Raw genomic sequence first — 18,008 nt, 5'->3', positions numbered from 1 at the left:
ACGAGTGACCAACTTTAAAAATCATCCCAGAAAACATCCGGTCTTACCCAGCCTGGTTATTGTCGTGACTGGGATCTTTTTCCTCGTCGAATTTTACACTCTTGCCTAGAACAATCACAAATTTTAAACAATTACAAACATAAATTTACGACCATGCCCGAGCAGGATTCAAACCCGCGGCTATCGCAGCAGTAGGAGGATCGTCCTATAACCTTTACCACTGCGCCACCAAGCCGGCTATTTTGATCATTATCAACTACAAAATGCTAGATTTCAACCCATTCTTGTTATAAATTATATATATATAGTCAGAGTCATTAAAGTTTTGTTACGCATGCTTTTTCCAAACGCCAAATTTTTTTTTAAAAGGCTGTATGATAGTTTCTTTAAAATCCTTCTATATAAAACCGAAAAACTCTTTTTCTGTATAAAAATATTAATTATTTAAAGAGATACTTCGCATAAAACTTTGCCTTGAAACGAACCTAATATATGTCATCGCTAATACGAGATGCGAACGCTTAAAAAGTAATTTATTGGAATAAATGAAAAGAAACCAACGGCAAAAACACGGTGCGAAAGTTTTCGACAGCCCATCCTACTAAATTCCTCTTTAATCTCTACGTTTGAGGCCAATTTCCTAAACGACATAATAATGACGTCTTTAACTCCAGGCAACCTTATAGAAATTACCATTGCACGCAGCTTACTGCTTTTACGAAATTAAGAGCATCAAAATGTGCTTTAGAGACATCTCTCTCAGGCTCGCCATTAATATGTTCCGGAAGGAAAAAAACAGGAAACGTTTTAACTTTGCCAACTAACTTTTAACAGTTGTATATTTAGCATAAAAGAATCAAACTTGAATATATTATTTACAATTCATTACAGAATAAAAATAGAATATATATAATTTAAGAAGCTTAATTTTTAAGTAAAAAGGCTATTCAAAACATTTTGTAAAAAGCTTTTTAAACCAATTTATATTTTTTATATTTTTATCTATTTGATAACAATCTTACATTGCGTAAATGGGATATAAGATGTTTTTGCTTTTAGCTATAGCTATAGATATTTATATGTACTATAGATACATTTTATTATTATTTCTGAGGTGACCGCTTAACTTGCAAAACTTCCATTTCAATAACATTCTTTAACATTTCAAGAAAAGAGTTAACTCTGAGCCTCATCAGACAACCATTAGTTCTAAACTTATATCATCACTAAAACATGTGAATTATGAAGTAATGTAAGGTCGTGATACTAAAAATATTGATATATTTCCATACGTTTAATATACTTGGCAAAATACACATTAATTAGTAGAAGAAGTTCGTTCTATGATGACTCAAACGCTTACTCATGTAAGCTCAAACTAACTGAGGCCATCATGAGAAATTTTGATTAACTCTAGTTGTGTAACTGTACTTCAAACCTACGTGAAAACCTTGAAATGGAAATATATAATTGTAAACAGCATTACCATTTCAAAAATATTAGTTAATTTCAAAAAATGTCTCGTTTTTCCAGCACGAACTTAAAATCCTGGTAAAACTGTGAAAAATAGTAATGAAATAATGTAATAATACTCAGTAAAAATATAAATTGAACCGGTGAAATAATTTTTAATACAAAATGCTTGATTTCAAAAAATAATAACTAAAGTAATAGTATTTATATTACATTTGCAAGAATATTTCAAAGATAAATCAATAATCAGTTACTAGGGCAGTAAAATGTATTATTCAGGTTGAATATATTTATTTATTTATCCAGGAAAAAGACATATTTAATCACTACATAGTATAAAACAAAGTCGCCTTTTCTGTCCCTATATCCCTATGTGCGCTTAAATCTTTAAAACTACGCAACGGATTTTGATGCGGTTTTTTTCAATAGATAGAGTGATTCAAGAGGAAGGTTTATATGTATAATATATGCATAATATACTAAGGCAACATTGCTAATTTTAAGGGTTTCTAACGTGACGTCGTAAATTAACCTATTTTTTTAGGCTTATTTAGCAATTAGCAAAAACGCTGCCTAACCCTACGAGTTAGATCAAATTAATGTACTACAGTATTGTACACCATAAAAAGTATATGTTTATCTTTTAGGGATAACCCACATTAACGATTTTTATTGTTTACTTTTTACGTGAGAAAATGGCTTATTTACGAAGCTATTTTAAGCAATACGGCATTAATCCTTATCGAATTAAGTACGTAGTAGTAAGAATACAGTGTGCAATTAATATAGATCAATATGGTTCCTTACAGCATGTAAATTAAACAAATATTTTCGGAGATATTACAAATTTAAAATTTGCGTTTAAAAATGTGTAATAAAATAATAATAATTGTATGAATTTAGATATCCCCAAGATAGCAGGAAATCTTCATAGTAAGTATAGGGGAAGAGGAATTGTTTTACTCCAAATTTAATGCGTTCAGGCCAAGGGCAGTAATGAATGAACCAAAAATACTGGATCGATTTTAATCATGTTTTCATTGAGTGACATAGGCATATATATTTTATGCCCGTGCAAAGTCGGAGCGGGCCGCTATGTTTTTATATACAACGTTCATATTTTTTCTGTAGTGTATTTAATTTAGTATCAGCATTGCACCCGTGCGAAGCCGGGGCGGGTCGCTAGTAAAATATGAAATGAAACATATAGCTGAGATATAAATATACTTAATGTACTCACTGGTTAAACTCACAAACTAATTTGAATTGATGTGAATATTTATGATTATGTGACAATAAATATCCAGAGTTAAATTAATACGATTATAAGTCTTTTGCAATAAATATTTTATGACTTTTCAGAATCAAAAATTTTAGCAAGTTCTTGACGAAATATCGCTCTGAGATAACAAACTTTTCCCTCTCGCATATATATCCTATAGCTGGATGAATTAATTACTTAAGTCATTGGGTTTTGTTAATTGTTAACGTCCCAATATTACAGACATTTTCAGAAGGCAACTTAACCAGAAAGAGATTACATAACACACGACTATCCGATAAGTTCCACCTCTATAGACGAATCCATCCACCGTTCTTTTCACTCTGCATCACAGGCTTTGATTTATCAAAACACCAAATTATTATAAAAAAGGTAAATTGTTGAATACTAATTTGATAACTGATTTGATAACATAATATAGAGTTGTTATTAGTAGATGAAAACTTGAATTATATGGAAATCATATTCATTTTTTACAGATGTAAAATCTTATATAGCTTAATACGACAGACCGGTTAATTCAATTTTTTATTTGTTTTAAAACGGATAAATATAAACTAGAATTGTATTCTATATAATCATCAATTCCAGGGAGTGAAGTAATCTCAACTACCGTTCAATGTGATAAATGCAAATCATCAGTCAATTTTTAGAGTTTGGATGAATTATCATCGTGCTTTTAAGCCTGACAAGGTCCATATTTCAGTTAAAAGTAAGTTAGTCGAAGCAAAAGCAAAGTTCACCAGAAAATCCATAAAAAATTAATTATTCATTCACTCTGTATCAAACCACTAGTCATTACTCATGATATAACATGTATAAGTCAACAATATTAAACCATATCTTCATAAACGGACAATATTAAACTATTATTACCATTCAAAAGAAATTAAAATTCCTTGAGAATCATTTTTCATTAAGTTATTTTATTTCTCTTTTTTTATTGCAATCTTCCATTGATCCTCGGTTTATCAAACATTGTTTTTATTATTTTTATTTATTATGGTTTTCTCCACAAACCATTGTTTCATTGATTCTTCCACAAACAGTGGAGCAGTGGAGACACCAAAAACAACTATGAAGTTAAAGATTAGCCAAAAAGAATAGACTTTGTTTGCGGTAAATCAAACGATAAATATGAACCTGTTATGCGCACTGTTATGTTAACCACAAGAAACTGTATTTCTTCCACTATTACATTTAAAACTTGGTTTAATGGAAAATGTTGTCAATGCTATGGATGAAAATGGCAAAGTATTTTTGAATTTGGAAACTGTATTCTATGGATTAAGTAAAGTTAATTTAAAAAGAGGCCATTTTTGTTGGTCCACAAATAAGAAAACTTATTTAAAAAAAAACAATCAATTTGATGAAAATTTTACAGAGAATTAGCGTCTTGGTTATTTCTAAGAAAGTAATTCACGGATTTTTAGGCAAATTTAAAACTGAAAATTTTGAGTTTTTAGTGAAAGTCTTGTTACAAAACTTGGGCAAAACAAATCGGACATCCATTGAGTGATATAATTAAGTTTTATTATTTCGCCGCAATGCAAAATTAACGTGGATAGATTTCGAGCTATTAAGTTGAAATTTCCAATCTTTCGTCCATTTGTAGATTTGGTTGACTGCCACTTATACTTTTTCTATTGCCCTAGACAGAGATATACCTTTTGCCATAATAATTGTATCGTCAGCGAAGGTTCCAGGTAATGTTTCTTTTATTGTTGGAAGGTCAGCAGTGTAGAACAGATATAGGAGAGGTCCTAAGACGCTACCTTGTGAAATTCCAGCCGAAATAGTTTTAAATGCCGAGAACGCCAGTTCGTGCGATACTCTAAATTTTCTTCCTAAAAGATATGACTACAGCAATTGACAATAGTTACATGGTAACAATTTGCTCATCTTACAGATTAATCCCAAATGCCAAACCCAATCAAAAGCGTGTAAGACATCCAGGAATATTACTGGGCAGTATTTCTTTTCCTCCAACGCTTTTTCAATAGCCGCAGTTACTCTGTGCACTTGATCGATTATTAAATGGTGATTTCGAAAACCAAACTAGAAATCTGGTATTATTACCAAATGTTTGACACGTTTAAATATCAGTTTCTCAAATAGCTTTGATATTGCAGGTAGTAGCAGGTAGACTTGTTCTGCAGGTTTGTCAGGTTTGTTGAACATAATTATTTGTGCCACCTTAAAGCATTCAGGAACATGCTTCAGTAAATAGGCTTTAAATATATATGTCAACATGATGATTGCTTTTCATAGCAGTTCTTTCAATAATCCAAGTAAAATATCATCTATACCAGCTACCTTTTTAGGATTGAGGTTATCAATTTCAGTAGCAACTTTCAATGGAGAAATTAGATTTAGATCTACATAGGGTTGATAAACAGGACATGTATCCATGGTAGATTATATATCATTAGGCTGAAATAAGTTAGCTAAGTACTGTGCGAACAAATCAGCTTTTTCATTGTCCCGTCGAACCCATTCATTTAGATCATTTTTAATAGGCGGTACTCGAATAAATGGTCTTTTAAATCTTCGAGTTACTTTCCATAGCTAATAATCTTTGTCTGCTTCTGGGCTTAATTCACTTACATATTTTTGAAAACAATTCTGTTTATATTTTTTGATCTTTTGATTCGTCTGATTACTAATTCTATTAAAAGTAGTTTTGCCTGCAGCATTTCTGGTTCTGTACCATACTCTGTACATTCTCTAATTTCACTTAAACTTGGACTTTTTTTATTCATTGTTTATTTGTAAATTACTATGTAAAAAAATGTATATTATAATTTTTTTATAAAATTAATAATATAAATAAATAGCTATGATTTAAAATGTTGATACCGTCTTTATCTATTTATAGTACCTTAATTTATCATAACTTTAAAATGGTACGTGTAAAAGTTTTTGTGTTCAGCAGGTGCAACTTGACAAAAAAAAACCGTTTTATTTAATATTATGGAACAAAACAAAATTTGTCACATAGTACACACTGGTACACATTGGTAATGAAGTGAGTAAAGTTGTAATGAATAAAAGAATCCATTCTCTATTTTAGAAATAAAATAAGATGACAAATCGGTCATATTTCAGTCATTCAGAGTTTTTCAGTTGTCTGGCTGCATACCGTTGATATTAAAATTCCACAAATAAAATAAGTGTCGCTATCGTCTTCGACGACGTAGATCTCCACGCTCTATCTAAATTACCATCGGCGGCTACTTAAATAATAATTTTCCTTCTCTTTATCGCAGCGCCGAAAACTGTTATGTTACCTCATCCCCAGTCGAGTCAATCAGCGGTTTTGGCTTCTTGAATTACAACTACAAACGATAAACCAAAGCTTGTTTGCCTACCTGACTTAACCGCGTATATCTAAACGTCTCTGTGTGTGTGCGTATGTAAAAGAACACTAAATATAACAAGCTCTCGGTAATTGATTCTGTTCCCGTAGGCAATAGGCGTGTTTAGCCTTTGTTTATTAAACAAGATATAATATGACACTAACCTTACAAAACCCCGATATAACTGAAGGCGTATTTCGGTTTGATATATTTTGAAATTGCTCCATAAAATCATGTTGTAAATTTGCCTGTTTTATTAGCTCGGCCGGTGCACTACGAAATATTCCGAATACTAAGGATTGAGGAATGTTCCCGATTTATTCGTGTAAATGTTTGATTACATCCTGGATTATTTATCCAGAACTTAATTAATTAGTAGAGATATACTAAAAAGTTAAGATAAATTTTGAAAAATCATTAAATATTATTATTATTTAATAGATTAATTTGTAAATTACGATTGCACTAAATTCATGTAAAGAATCATGTTTTATGGAGCCTCATTGAAATTTCGAGTATGTCGCTGCTCTAATTGGTATTTTTTTAATGAATATGTACTAGTCATTGCCGACTAACATGCAGTATGTCTCTACAGTGACTTAAAACTTGGTACTTGGAAAAAAACTACCTTTTGTTTTACTAGCAGTTTTAGTGGTACTTTTCAATGTTTTTATTACCATTCAGTAGTACACTTCAATATACTAGATCACACAGTTTGGCACAATACTTCTCAAAACTTTATTCTGAAAAATTATATTATGTTGATATCACTATTCGCAGAACATCCCCATAACTGAATTCCATAGATCCATATAGCTTTTAGTATTTACTCGTATAGCAACAACTTATTACGTACGAATATAAATAGAAAATATATTTTTTTGTATTTTAATCAGATTTTTTTTCCTTTCTTTCCAACGCAGGTTTGCATCAAGATTTATCCCAAAGTACTTGCCATTATTACTGTATAAGAAATAATATTACTCATATTTATTTAACAATCTGGTTTTAGGTGAGTTTAATATGCACTAGTTTATACTATTGGTGTTTTCTGCTCACTTCTTTGCAATTGTCTTAAATAACAAGCCTCACAGTATCATCAGCAAATGAAGACATAGTAACATTTTATATTCGTGCTATACATGTATAGAGTAGGTAACGTACATTGAATATTACTAGTAGCAGTAAAATTGGTCGATAAGATTTTACTTCACTACGTATTTTTCAATATTCGCAACCATGAAAACTTCAGCTATTTCCCAAATATCCGGGACATGTTTTAATCGAAATGCTGCATTGATCAAGTTAGTACGTTTCATAAATGCTTTTCTTTGTAGATTATTCACCACTTGTACAGTTATTAAATCAGAGTCCGAAGCTTTCTCTCAACTGATGTCACTCTTTATAACGTTTGAGACTTTTTTTTGATCGGGGAAATTTCGCACTCGCTGGTCATGGTTTGTTTTTGGTTTAAAGGTTTGTTCTAAATGATCTGCAAATTCTTCAGCTTTTTATTTCTAACTTTTAATATTTCAAAATGTTTTTTTTTGTGTTAATTATCTAGGGTTGATTATTTTTTCATTTTTAGTGAATTCCTTATTTACTTCTGGAAGTATGTTCAATATTTTTGTTAAAAATATTTTATTTTTCTCTTCTTAGTGTTAGATATTTTGGTAGACCAAGTAAAGGTGCAGCCTGTATAAGTGGATACAGAAACAATAATTGAAAACAAGCAGCGCTTTAGGTCCCGGGGTCCGCCATATTGTCCGCAAAAATTGAATGGCTTTTGCACTGAACGACTTCTGATTTTCTTTCACGACAGCTCAGCAATAATATTATACAAAAATACCTGATTATTTTACATAAAAAATATATGAAAACTTTGTACGTGCCTTTTCAAGGGTTTGCTTCAATTTCCCCCCCTTCCTCCCAGCAGATCCTGATTTGGTTCCAATGGGACCACATCGGAAGTGCACTCTTTCAAATAAAAAAGTCGATTAAAATCCAAAGTTTCCAAAACGTTGACAAAAAAAAGGCCCCCACTAACTGAAAAAGATGAGATATTCCAGGTTTAAATACTATGAAGCTAGTAAAAATTGTTTAAAGTTATTGTAACAAAAGTTTTACCTTAAAACTGAACAAACCAAGCCCCAACAGAAATAACTCAAAATGTATCTACAATTATAATGTATAGACACATAACTTCGGAGATATAAATATTTATAAAAATATAATTGCTATAATTAAAGGATAAACGTGGTTACCCGTGGCTTCGGCGTACATAGCAATGGCTCATGTTCGATTCCCCTTAAGCCGGAATTTAATAATTCCGTCTCGCTCCGCGCTGATTTATAATTCTAATAAATATATTGATTTAGAATTTAGTGAAACCGCCTCTTTCAGGTATCTCTAATTTATCATTCGACCGAGTAGAGCAGCATGGTTGCGGATAGTAGTCGGCGTTGCATATTATCGATTCCTTGTGGTATTCCGAGACGTATTCGATTCGGTAAATACCTACGACTGGCCGTTAATGGTAACACATTTCCTTATATAATCAGAAATAATATTGAAATAATAATATTAATCTCCAATTCAATTATATTTGAAATTCATTTTATAGACAAAAATGTTCCTTTAGCGTTCCACAATCTGCTCAATGGGCAATAAGTATTTATTGAGGTTTATGTTCAAAATTCGCTTTATCATCATTGTAAAACGTTTGTAGAACGATTTATTTTTTGCCTCAAAATAGGTATGTCACCAGTTGCTGTCCATTCAAATGACGAACGTTTTAATTTCGGAGTGATGTAATTGATGCATGTTTATTCATTACCACAAATGCACAAAAAAATCCTGTTTGTTACGTTTAAACATGCCTAAACACTGCTCGGTATCATCAACACGTTCTTGTTTTTAGTCAACAGTGAACAAACGCGGCACCCACTCTGAACAGAACTTTCTCATAGACAAATGCTCATGCAATATAATAAAACACGTTCTTTTGACATCTTTACGATGCTAGCTAACTCACGCAACTTCGCTTCTCGATCATTCAAAACGATTTTGGATATTTTTTTTATATTTTCTAGTGTTACCAGCTCATTTAAACGTCCACAGCGTTCTGCATCATTGGTGTTTCTACGACCACGTTTAAAGTCAGAACATCGTCTTACTATTGTTTCTTATGGAGCGGAGTGCTCATAACACCTTTCAAGCCACTGCTTCGCTTAAACGGTATTTTTCCCATCAAGAAGCAGTGTCAAATTAAAACACAAAATTGTTTGTGATCCATTGTTTAGAAAATAACAAAAGTAATGCCACTCTTAGCACAATAACTCACAAACCTACGTGTTAGGTCCGGGATTTTTCAGTAGTCCTTTATTTTTCCACTATGTAAAATTCCACATGCCTCAAGGTCGCTACAATACTCCCCTCCCAGAATTTTACATACAATTATTTTAAGCAAATAAAAATACAAAAATGTGTAAAAAAAGATCAAATACAAAATACTGATATACCAAACACAATGTGCTGCATGAAAAGGGTTTTGAAACATATGATAAATCAAAACTATTGTGGTTGGTACAGTTGCGATCTGGTACGGCTGTTGATATCATCCGGTCCTGCAGATATCGTTGCTTCATCGTCGCTTTGGCACTTGAATGTGGTCCATCGACGACGTTGACAACACGCTATTTTTCGGACAGGGCTCCCGTAATCGACGCTGTAGGAGGATCGATTGTTCGACCACGTGGTAGCTTATTTTCTTCGACGACGAGACGTTGGCAATTCTGGTACATCGGTGAAGACATGACGAGTCTACGGTGACTGTAATCGGTACCTAGCTTCTGGAGCTGCTCTGTGACTAATCCGTAGTCACATACGTTACGGTAATTCAGAAAAAAAATAACGACGATATCCGACCGAAGCTGCCCAAAGCCTTTTAAAACAAAATGTCTGCCATTACGACGGAGACGGCGAGCGAAGGAAGACATTATGATTTAAACATCGCGCCGAAAGAAATGTTTAGCCGAGATGCTGATAATTAAACAGTGATGTAAAAATCTCTAAGAGTTTAAAAGATTGTGAAAGAAATAAAAATTGGACAAAAAATTGTTAAGAAAAATTAATTGGAAATAATGAAATGAAATTTAAGGCTCATTGTTCCAGGACTAAAATAAAATTTAATGGGGAGCAAATGTTTGAATGAATGTAATACTGAACGAATAAAAGTAAAATCGAAGAAGAATAGTTTTAAAAATATTGAGAATGTTGAAACAAAAAATATAACGGCCACGTAAAATACACCATGTTGCACGTACCCTCCATTCCGAGTCCAAACCCAATTTTGCGAAAGATCACGTCGGTGTCACCACATTAGGGTAAACTGATATGGCTCGGTGAATGGAGGTAAAACGAAATAAAACTCTCGGGGTTGCCAGATATTCGTTATCGGGTTCTAGTTGACGCTGCTGGCACCCCGCCCATGTTCATCATCTGGGATTATATTTCTGGGTATTTTGTAGACCGTTATACCACTATGTAAAATTCGACATGCCCTAAGGTCGCTACAAAAGTAAATACAGACAAATAAACCAGAATTTTAAACAATACCGATAAGAACAGAAAGGATGACTCCGTCTATGGACCCGAATGAGTTATTAATTTTCTACTAACTGCGATCGCAGCAAAAAAAAATACCCACCGTGGAATGTCGGAAAAATGATCACCTTTGATCTCATCTGCTGCTTTAAACATAACGTTTTCGCGCTGGACGTGTATATTACCGGCCGCGCGGCTTCCTAATTCCCGCAATTTCGTCCGGTGATTAACTTGTTTCCGAACGGGGGCGTGTTCGCCAAGTTTCGACGTTGTGGGTGAGCCCTGCCGCCCCCCTCCGACGGCCGTGACGGAGGAGATCATGAAACCGAACGGCCAACTCTATAATTATATCAAAATGGTCCGTAAAGGCTTTTTTAAAACCGTTTAATAGGTAGATCCAGCGCCGGACAATAAAAAAATGATTACCTACTTCGCATTGTGCATGATGTACATCATAATAAGGCTGGGCACGTCTTGAAAGTGTGTTCTTGTGTGTGTGTGTGCACAGATAATAATCAAGTGATTATATGGCACACAGGTCACATTTTTATTAGCGTAGCTGTTGGAACAACAGAAATATTCAGGGCCATGTTCATTTTTTATTGTTACTCCGTTATTATTTAAATTCTGATATCAATTAGTTATGAAATGCTTTGTGGGTCACTATAAAAATGTCCCCCCTTTTGAAATACTTTATACAGTAGAATTCCAAGGCAAGGTTCAGCCTGGAGTCCCACAGGGCTTCTGTTTCTCAAAACGATATGAAACTGTGGCGACTGCACGACCCTTTAGGCCAGCACGCATTCACCTACAGCAAGTTCAAAGGTTGGCAACGCCGGTGGATGGGTGCCAGTTCAGTTTTCAGTTCTCGTGCGGATCCCTTACACAAAAATAGTAGTGACTGTTCGGACAAACAATCGCATTGACAGCCTCACATTCCGACCGACCAGACGAACATTCCTACAAAACAATGCCCATCATATGTCAGAAATGACCTAATATTGCATAGAGAAGCCGGGTGTCATCCGATTCATATTCTGTTCATTCAGATATCACGAACTCAATCACTGATAGATTTATAAAAAAGAATACCTCGATATCTATCATCAATAAAGTTATTTTCATAACTTATTATCGCTTGCCGATCTATCCACCACAAAAACAACTATTGTGGCAACATGCGCAGACGATACAGCAATCTTAGCATCTCATGAAGATCCAGTCACAGAATCAATGAACCTGCAAACCCACCTGGAGCAAATACAACTGTGGTTAAAGACATAGCGTATTAAAGCCAATGTATCCCATAAAACAAAATCCACCCTTATAACTTTTACCCTGCGTAGAGCATGTCCACCAGTGAATATCAGTCATTGCGAACTCCCCCAAACAGAGGATATTAAATATCTTGCTATGCATTTAGATCAACGCCTAACCTGGAAGAAGCACATACTCACTAAACGAAAACAACTTGGACTTTATATCAAATGTGTTGACTCATCGGGCGCAAATCCAAGTTATCATCAGATTACAAGGTATTGCTGTATGAGTCTACACTCAAGCCTATTTAGTCATATGGAATCCAACTATGGGGTACCGCTAAAATCTAAAATATCCATCATTCAACGGTTTCGTTGACGCTCTGTACTACGTTTCAAATGAAGTGATACAGCGCGATATTCCTCTACAACCTATAGCGAGTGTAATTCAACATGTTGAAGTACTTCGAAAGAGTGTCAATGCATCCCATTGCACTCGCTAATCAACTAAATATGCGACGTGATAGTGAAGCGCGTACACCATCTGATCTGATTATTGGACCTATAGAGACTTTAGAATAAGACTCATTAATTAAGATAGTATTTTATACAAGAAATTACTTCATGAAGTGGTTTTCTACATGCCATAAGCACTTATTGCCTATTAGGCTGATTGTGTAACCACTAAAAGTAATAACAAAAAATAACTTATTGCTCTCTCCATTCTAATTATGCTGCCGTAATGGCAGGTGATAATTTACAACTGTATATCAATTGGTACTCATTGAGTATATATTGAGAAGAAAAATTTTAAAAATATATATATAACAGAGCATCCATTGCCATTTGATGGGCTTCGATAGCAGATTTATTCAATTGAAATATCAAAAATAAGATATTAAACACCGAATAATTTAATAATATTACATGTAAAACATGTACAACCACCTAATATTTCCAGATTGTACGCTTTGTTGAGACCTTCTCGTCAAAAGTTCTAAAACATCATAAAATGTCGAAAATAAAATGTAAATGAAGCATTTCATTCTATGCATCACACTCCATGTGAATTTATTTTAAACGTTTTTATATACACAACACTGTTTCAACAATTCAATTCATTATTAATCCAACAAGTCCTCAACCCAAATTTCCTCAAGGTTGTTATATTATTACCAACCTTAGTTAACCATAAACCTGGCCAGTTAATTTCATAGTAGATATTTTCTAGCTCCAGTTCATCCAACTTATATTGGATATAATAATTCTTAATCTATTCTTCCATTGATCCATAATATATCAAATGTGTTTATCTAGGGATTCTATTAGGGGATCAAGTAATAATATAATAGATAATATATATACATGTCATAAACCCGACATAATAAACATATTTTTGCCTAAAAGAAGAGTATATATCGAATAAACAAAGAGAAGGAAAAATAACGTTTACATAAAAACCCATTAATTTTTTCATTGCGCTAACTTAAAATATTCCACTATATCTTGCAGACCTGTATTTTAAAATTACCAGGAAAAATAATCTAGAAAAAAATTAGGACGTACTTGCTCAACGAAAATAAACTGTATATTATGGATCTATATTAACGTAAATAATACTAAGACACATGTAGAGCACCCGAGTTACTGTCAATAAATAATATCGAAAATTTCCAAGAAAAGTGATTTATCTGAACTAGTTTATCTGTATTATTTTAACTAGATTTAATTTAATACTTATTTTTCTTTAAAGGTTGGCTATACATTTTGTATTTATAATGCTGTTGTGTTAATAAGGGAATTATATTAATATAACAGATACCTGATAATAATATGAAGCTGGAAATCCATCAACTACAAAAGGCACAAAATCAATTAATGATGCCAATGATCAAATAATGAATCATACATAGTAATAACGTTATAGATGAGAGTAAAAATTGCTCTAAAATTAATTTAAACTTAAAACGTCGTACCACAACCTCTCAGTGTGATATACGAACATTCTGTAAAAACAGAATTTTATGGAGTATTCTGAAATGAATCAAATGTTTTTAATTTATATATAAAAAATAATTTATTTAGACGAAGCAAATTCTACATGACACCAATAGAGACTGTTCGTGCTTTTCAGGATCCTAAATGACGATCAGTATTTTGAAAAAGTTTGCTTTTTTTATAAATAATATTATTTAAAATGTGATAATCGGACATATTCAGTTAATGAGATAATAATATAATTTAATATATGCTATGTCAACAAATTGAATACACAGACTGATTAAAATTATTATCACAAACAACTTACAGAACTGCCTAAGATCACTAATTCCAGATTGCAAAAACTTTTATATATATTATAAACACGCCTATTGCATAGATTATCTCAATAAAGGGGCAACAAATATCTTCTAACTACTGTACAATTGATTGTCGAATGAAAAGACCCTAATGCTTTCTTGGACTTCACTAAGGTTTTTGATAAAGAGTAACACCAAGGTCTATTTTCAAGGAATAATAGTTAAGTTTCCCATAAGTAGTCCCCCAGTAAGATCTTGTAAAATAAGATAAGAAGAAGAAGAAACCAGACTGTCGCCCGATTCTTGTTAAATTAATTAAGTTTTCGAGTTCAATCACTGGTAGGTTTCTAATAAGAATATCAGGACAGCTATCGTTTACTTTAAAACATAAAAATTACCGGATGATTTTCGTTAGACACCCTATTATTAATCACTATCTTACTTTTCAGGACACATCGATTTGTGTGTAAGTGTACAAGATTGTAGTCGATTGAAGTGTAGAAGATCTTGCAGGAATCTTAATAGAAGTTTCCTAAGAGACGTGCTTAAAATGACGAAAGTTGCAAACAAGTTTGGATAAAATAACCCAATATTGCTAATTTTTAAATTAACATTACTGTGTAGCGACCTTGAGACATGTCGAATTTTACATCGTGGAATAACGGTCTACAAAATACCCACAAATGTAATCCCAGATGTTGAACACGGGCTGGGTGCCAGCAGCGCCCATTGGAACACAATAACGAATAGCTGGCGGCAACCCCGAGACCCCCGAGACGTTTATCTGGGATGTTATTGAAGGGTATTTCAATTCATTCAGTGCTCAACCATCGTTTGGTTTAGGCGTGCCACCATCGACTACCCCAAGCCTCGCCTCCAGGTAACACCGCTGCCATCCGTTTTATCTAATTGTATTTTTCATACTTTTTTATATAGCCAATAAATAACGGTCACATAATTTAAACACCACTCTTTCATTTCGTTATACCTCCATTCACTGAGCCATATCATTTACCCTAAAACTATATATGAGACACTTCACAATAGTACATTTAATTAAAAACGTTATAAATTAAAAAAGAACATGATACTATTTTGTCTGACGGAGCATTACTACAAGCATTTATATATTTGTTATAATATACATTTGCTGAAATCTGAAAAAGGAAAACCCATTGCTAAATGAGAATCACATCATACGTAAAGCGCTTCTTTTTAGTGGCTTGATGCAGTAATGCACCACAAACTGCAATGCATTTTGTTATATATTACATCCTGACGTGGTTACATCAAGAAACGAAAGTTTGTACATTAGGCTTCAGATATGGGAAATGGTCGGGACATTTTTCTACACGTCTAGGAATCCGTATAGAACTAAAAGCGATTCGTTTCTAAGGGCGTTGCATTAGAATTTCAGAACCATTTTTCATTTCTCCCTAATATAATGTTCTAATTTATATTACGTTGTAAAAAACTCGAATTTTTATTTAGAATAGAGTACTAGAAAACTGTGTAGAATTTTGTTTGCTATGAATTTGGTTAGAATTAATTTTGATAGAGTAGGAAAACAAACATTTTCAGCATAATTTAGTAGTTTGTTTGAATAATGTAAAGAGAACTATTAAAGCTAACAAAAAAAACATAAATTTTCAAATTATTCATAGTTTGTTGTTTTTAGTCGAGAAAACGACCCCTATCCGCATTACTATATAAAATATTACTAATTAACATAAAATATTAAAATTTTTATTAGGTTCTTGCATGTAAACTTGTACTATCAACAGATATATATATATATATATATATATATATATATATATATATATATATATATATATACAACTTTTTAACAACCATTTTTTCAGTATTTCCAAACGGTGTACCAGCCAAACCATATTGCATCAATATGACAAGGGCGTAATCACAAGGTGTTACGTTTGGTGAATACGTTGGGTACGCCACAAGTTCTCATTCCAGCCTCATCATCGCCTCTTCAATCACTCATTAATACTAATGAAAACTGCTATTTTATGTAAAGAAATATCAAAACCATTGAGTTTAATAGTTGTTTATATTGATGCTTCCCATTTATATCAAGATATGTCTGAATGCTGATCAGTATGCATGAGAAAACGTCATAGCAGTTAAACTTTTTTTTTTGTTACTATTATGTAGAACTAGTTATCTATAGATAGTATTTAACATTATTAAAATAATTTAAATAAAAATCCTATGTTATAACAATATTCATATGCGATTGAATAAGTATTAAAATGTTTCGACTAGGGTTTATTTCACTACTATTTACTACTTTCAATATTTTACGTTCAGCGAAACTCAATCAATTATATCCATTAATACAGTAACAACAGGAAAAGTCATTCATCAACAGACAACCAATCGTACATAGATCAAGCCCAGTGATACTGCTTCCTGAATGTGACCGACATTGAAAAAATCGATAAATTAAATTATGAAACTCGATCAACGTCCAAATCGATTATTCTTTGCTTTCGATCTTCGTAAGAGAGCATAAAAAATAATTACAAAGGTATACACGTTACAAATCCGGCAAAGGACACCACATATTTTACTTAAGGGGATATTCTAGTACAGAGGCATGAATTTTAACTATTTTTTCAAGTGAAATGAAAAAACAATATTTTTACTTCTTTGTTAACGTTTAAAGAATACATAAACAAAATTAAAAAATTAATGATCCAAAAATTTACAGTGATAATTATTTTCTAGTAATCTGAAATAACACAAAAAACAAAATTCTTATCTAGAAAAGTGCTGCCATCATACAAAGGTTAAACAATTTTTTTGCACAAAACAATTTTTTTTATTATTTAATAATAGTAAAAATCAGATATCAATCAAATGAAATACTTTCCGATAATAATTTCCGAAGATAAATACTTGTAACAGATATTATACAGTTCAAACAAGTTAATATCAATAGAAATTATTCTAAAACGACTGGAATTTCTAAAATTATTATTGAGATAAAAAGAAAAACTTTTATTCTAAAATCTAATACGTAATTCATTAGAGTACAGTTATATTAATTTAGATTTGTTTATTTATTTCCCTTTTTTATTTATTCTTTATATATTTTTGAATTCGGTTCAATTTTTTGTTAAAAATATTTTACTGTTACGCAGTTATTTTATTTAATATTACAATGGGTAAGCCAAGTAAAAGTGCAGCAAGTTTGAAGAAAAATAGGACTAAAAAAACAATGATTAAGAATAAGGCCCCGAGGTCCGCTACCTAGCCTAGGTGATTGACAAATATTCTAACTAAACTAAACCAACAAAAGGTTATTATCCGCGCCGGGAATCGAACCCACGACCTCCGTTTGGTATTTCTACGAGGTCTATGAGGATGCTATAGTTAGTGCTTAAAAAGCAAACTGAAAGACTCTTGCACTGCACGACTTCCGATTTTCCATCACATCAGCTCAGCAATAACATTATACACAAATATCTGATTATTTTGGATAAAAAACATGTGAAAACTTTATACGTGCCTTTGAAATTTGAGCGTTTCCCTCGATTTCTCCCCATCAGATCTTGACTTGGTTCCAATGGGACCACCTCGAAAGTGCACCCTTTCGAATAAAAAAAGAATTTTGAAAATGGGTCCACAATTGACGGAAAAATCGGCGAATATACATTAAAATAAAAATACACAGCCAAACACAGCACCTGCTCGGTTTTTCGAA

At 32.5% G+C, this 18,008-nt stretch overlaps 1 protein-coding gene across 2 annotated transcripts in view; it reads right to left on the bottom strand.

The window, feature by feature from the left end:
* The window catches only part of NetA (Netrin-A), a 473,673-nt gene that overhangs the window by 344,004 nt on the left and 111,661 nt on the right, over positions 1-18,008 (bottom strand). The gene's annotated exons all lie outside the window — the stretch shown is intronic.

This window comes from Rhynchophorus ferrugineus, unplaced genomic scaffold (assembly GCF_030347505.1).
Source record: "Rhynchophorus ferrugineus isolate W39M unplaced genomic scaffold, kcgeb_rfMv2 rfM6, whole genome shotgun sequence".
Classification (NCBI taxonomy): domain Eukaryota; kingdom Metazoa; phylum Arthropoda; class Insecta; order Coleoptera; family Curculionidae; genus Rhynchophorus; species Rhynchophorus ferrugineus.
Note: the sequence above shows the minus strand (reverse complement) of the source record. Positions and strands in the feature narration are given on the sequence as shown.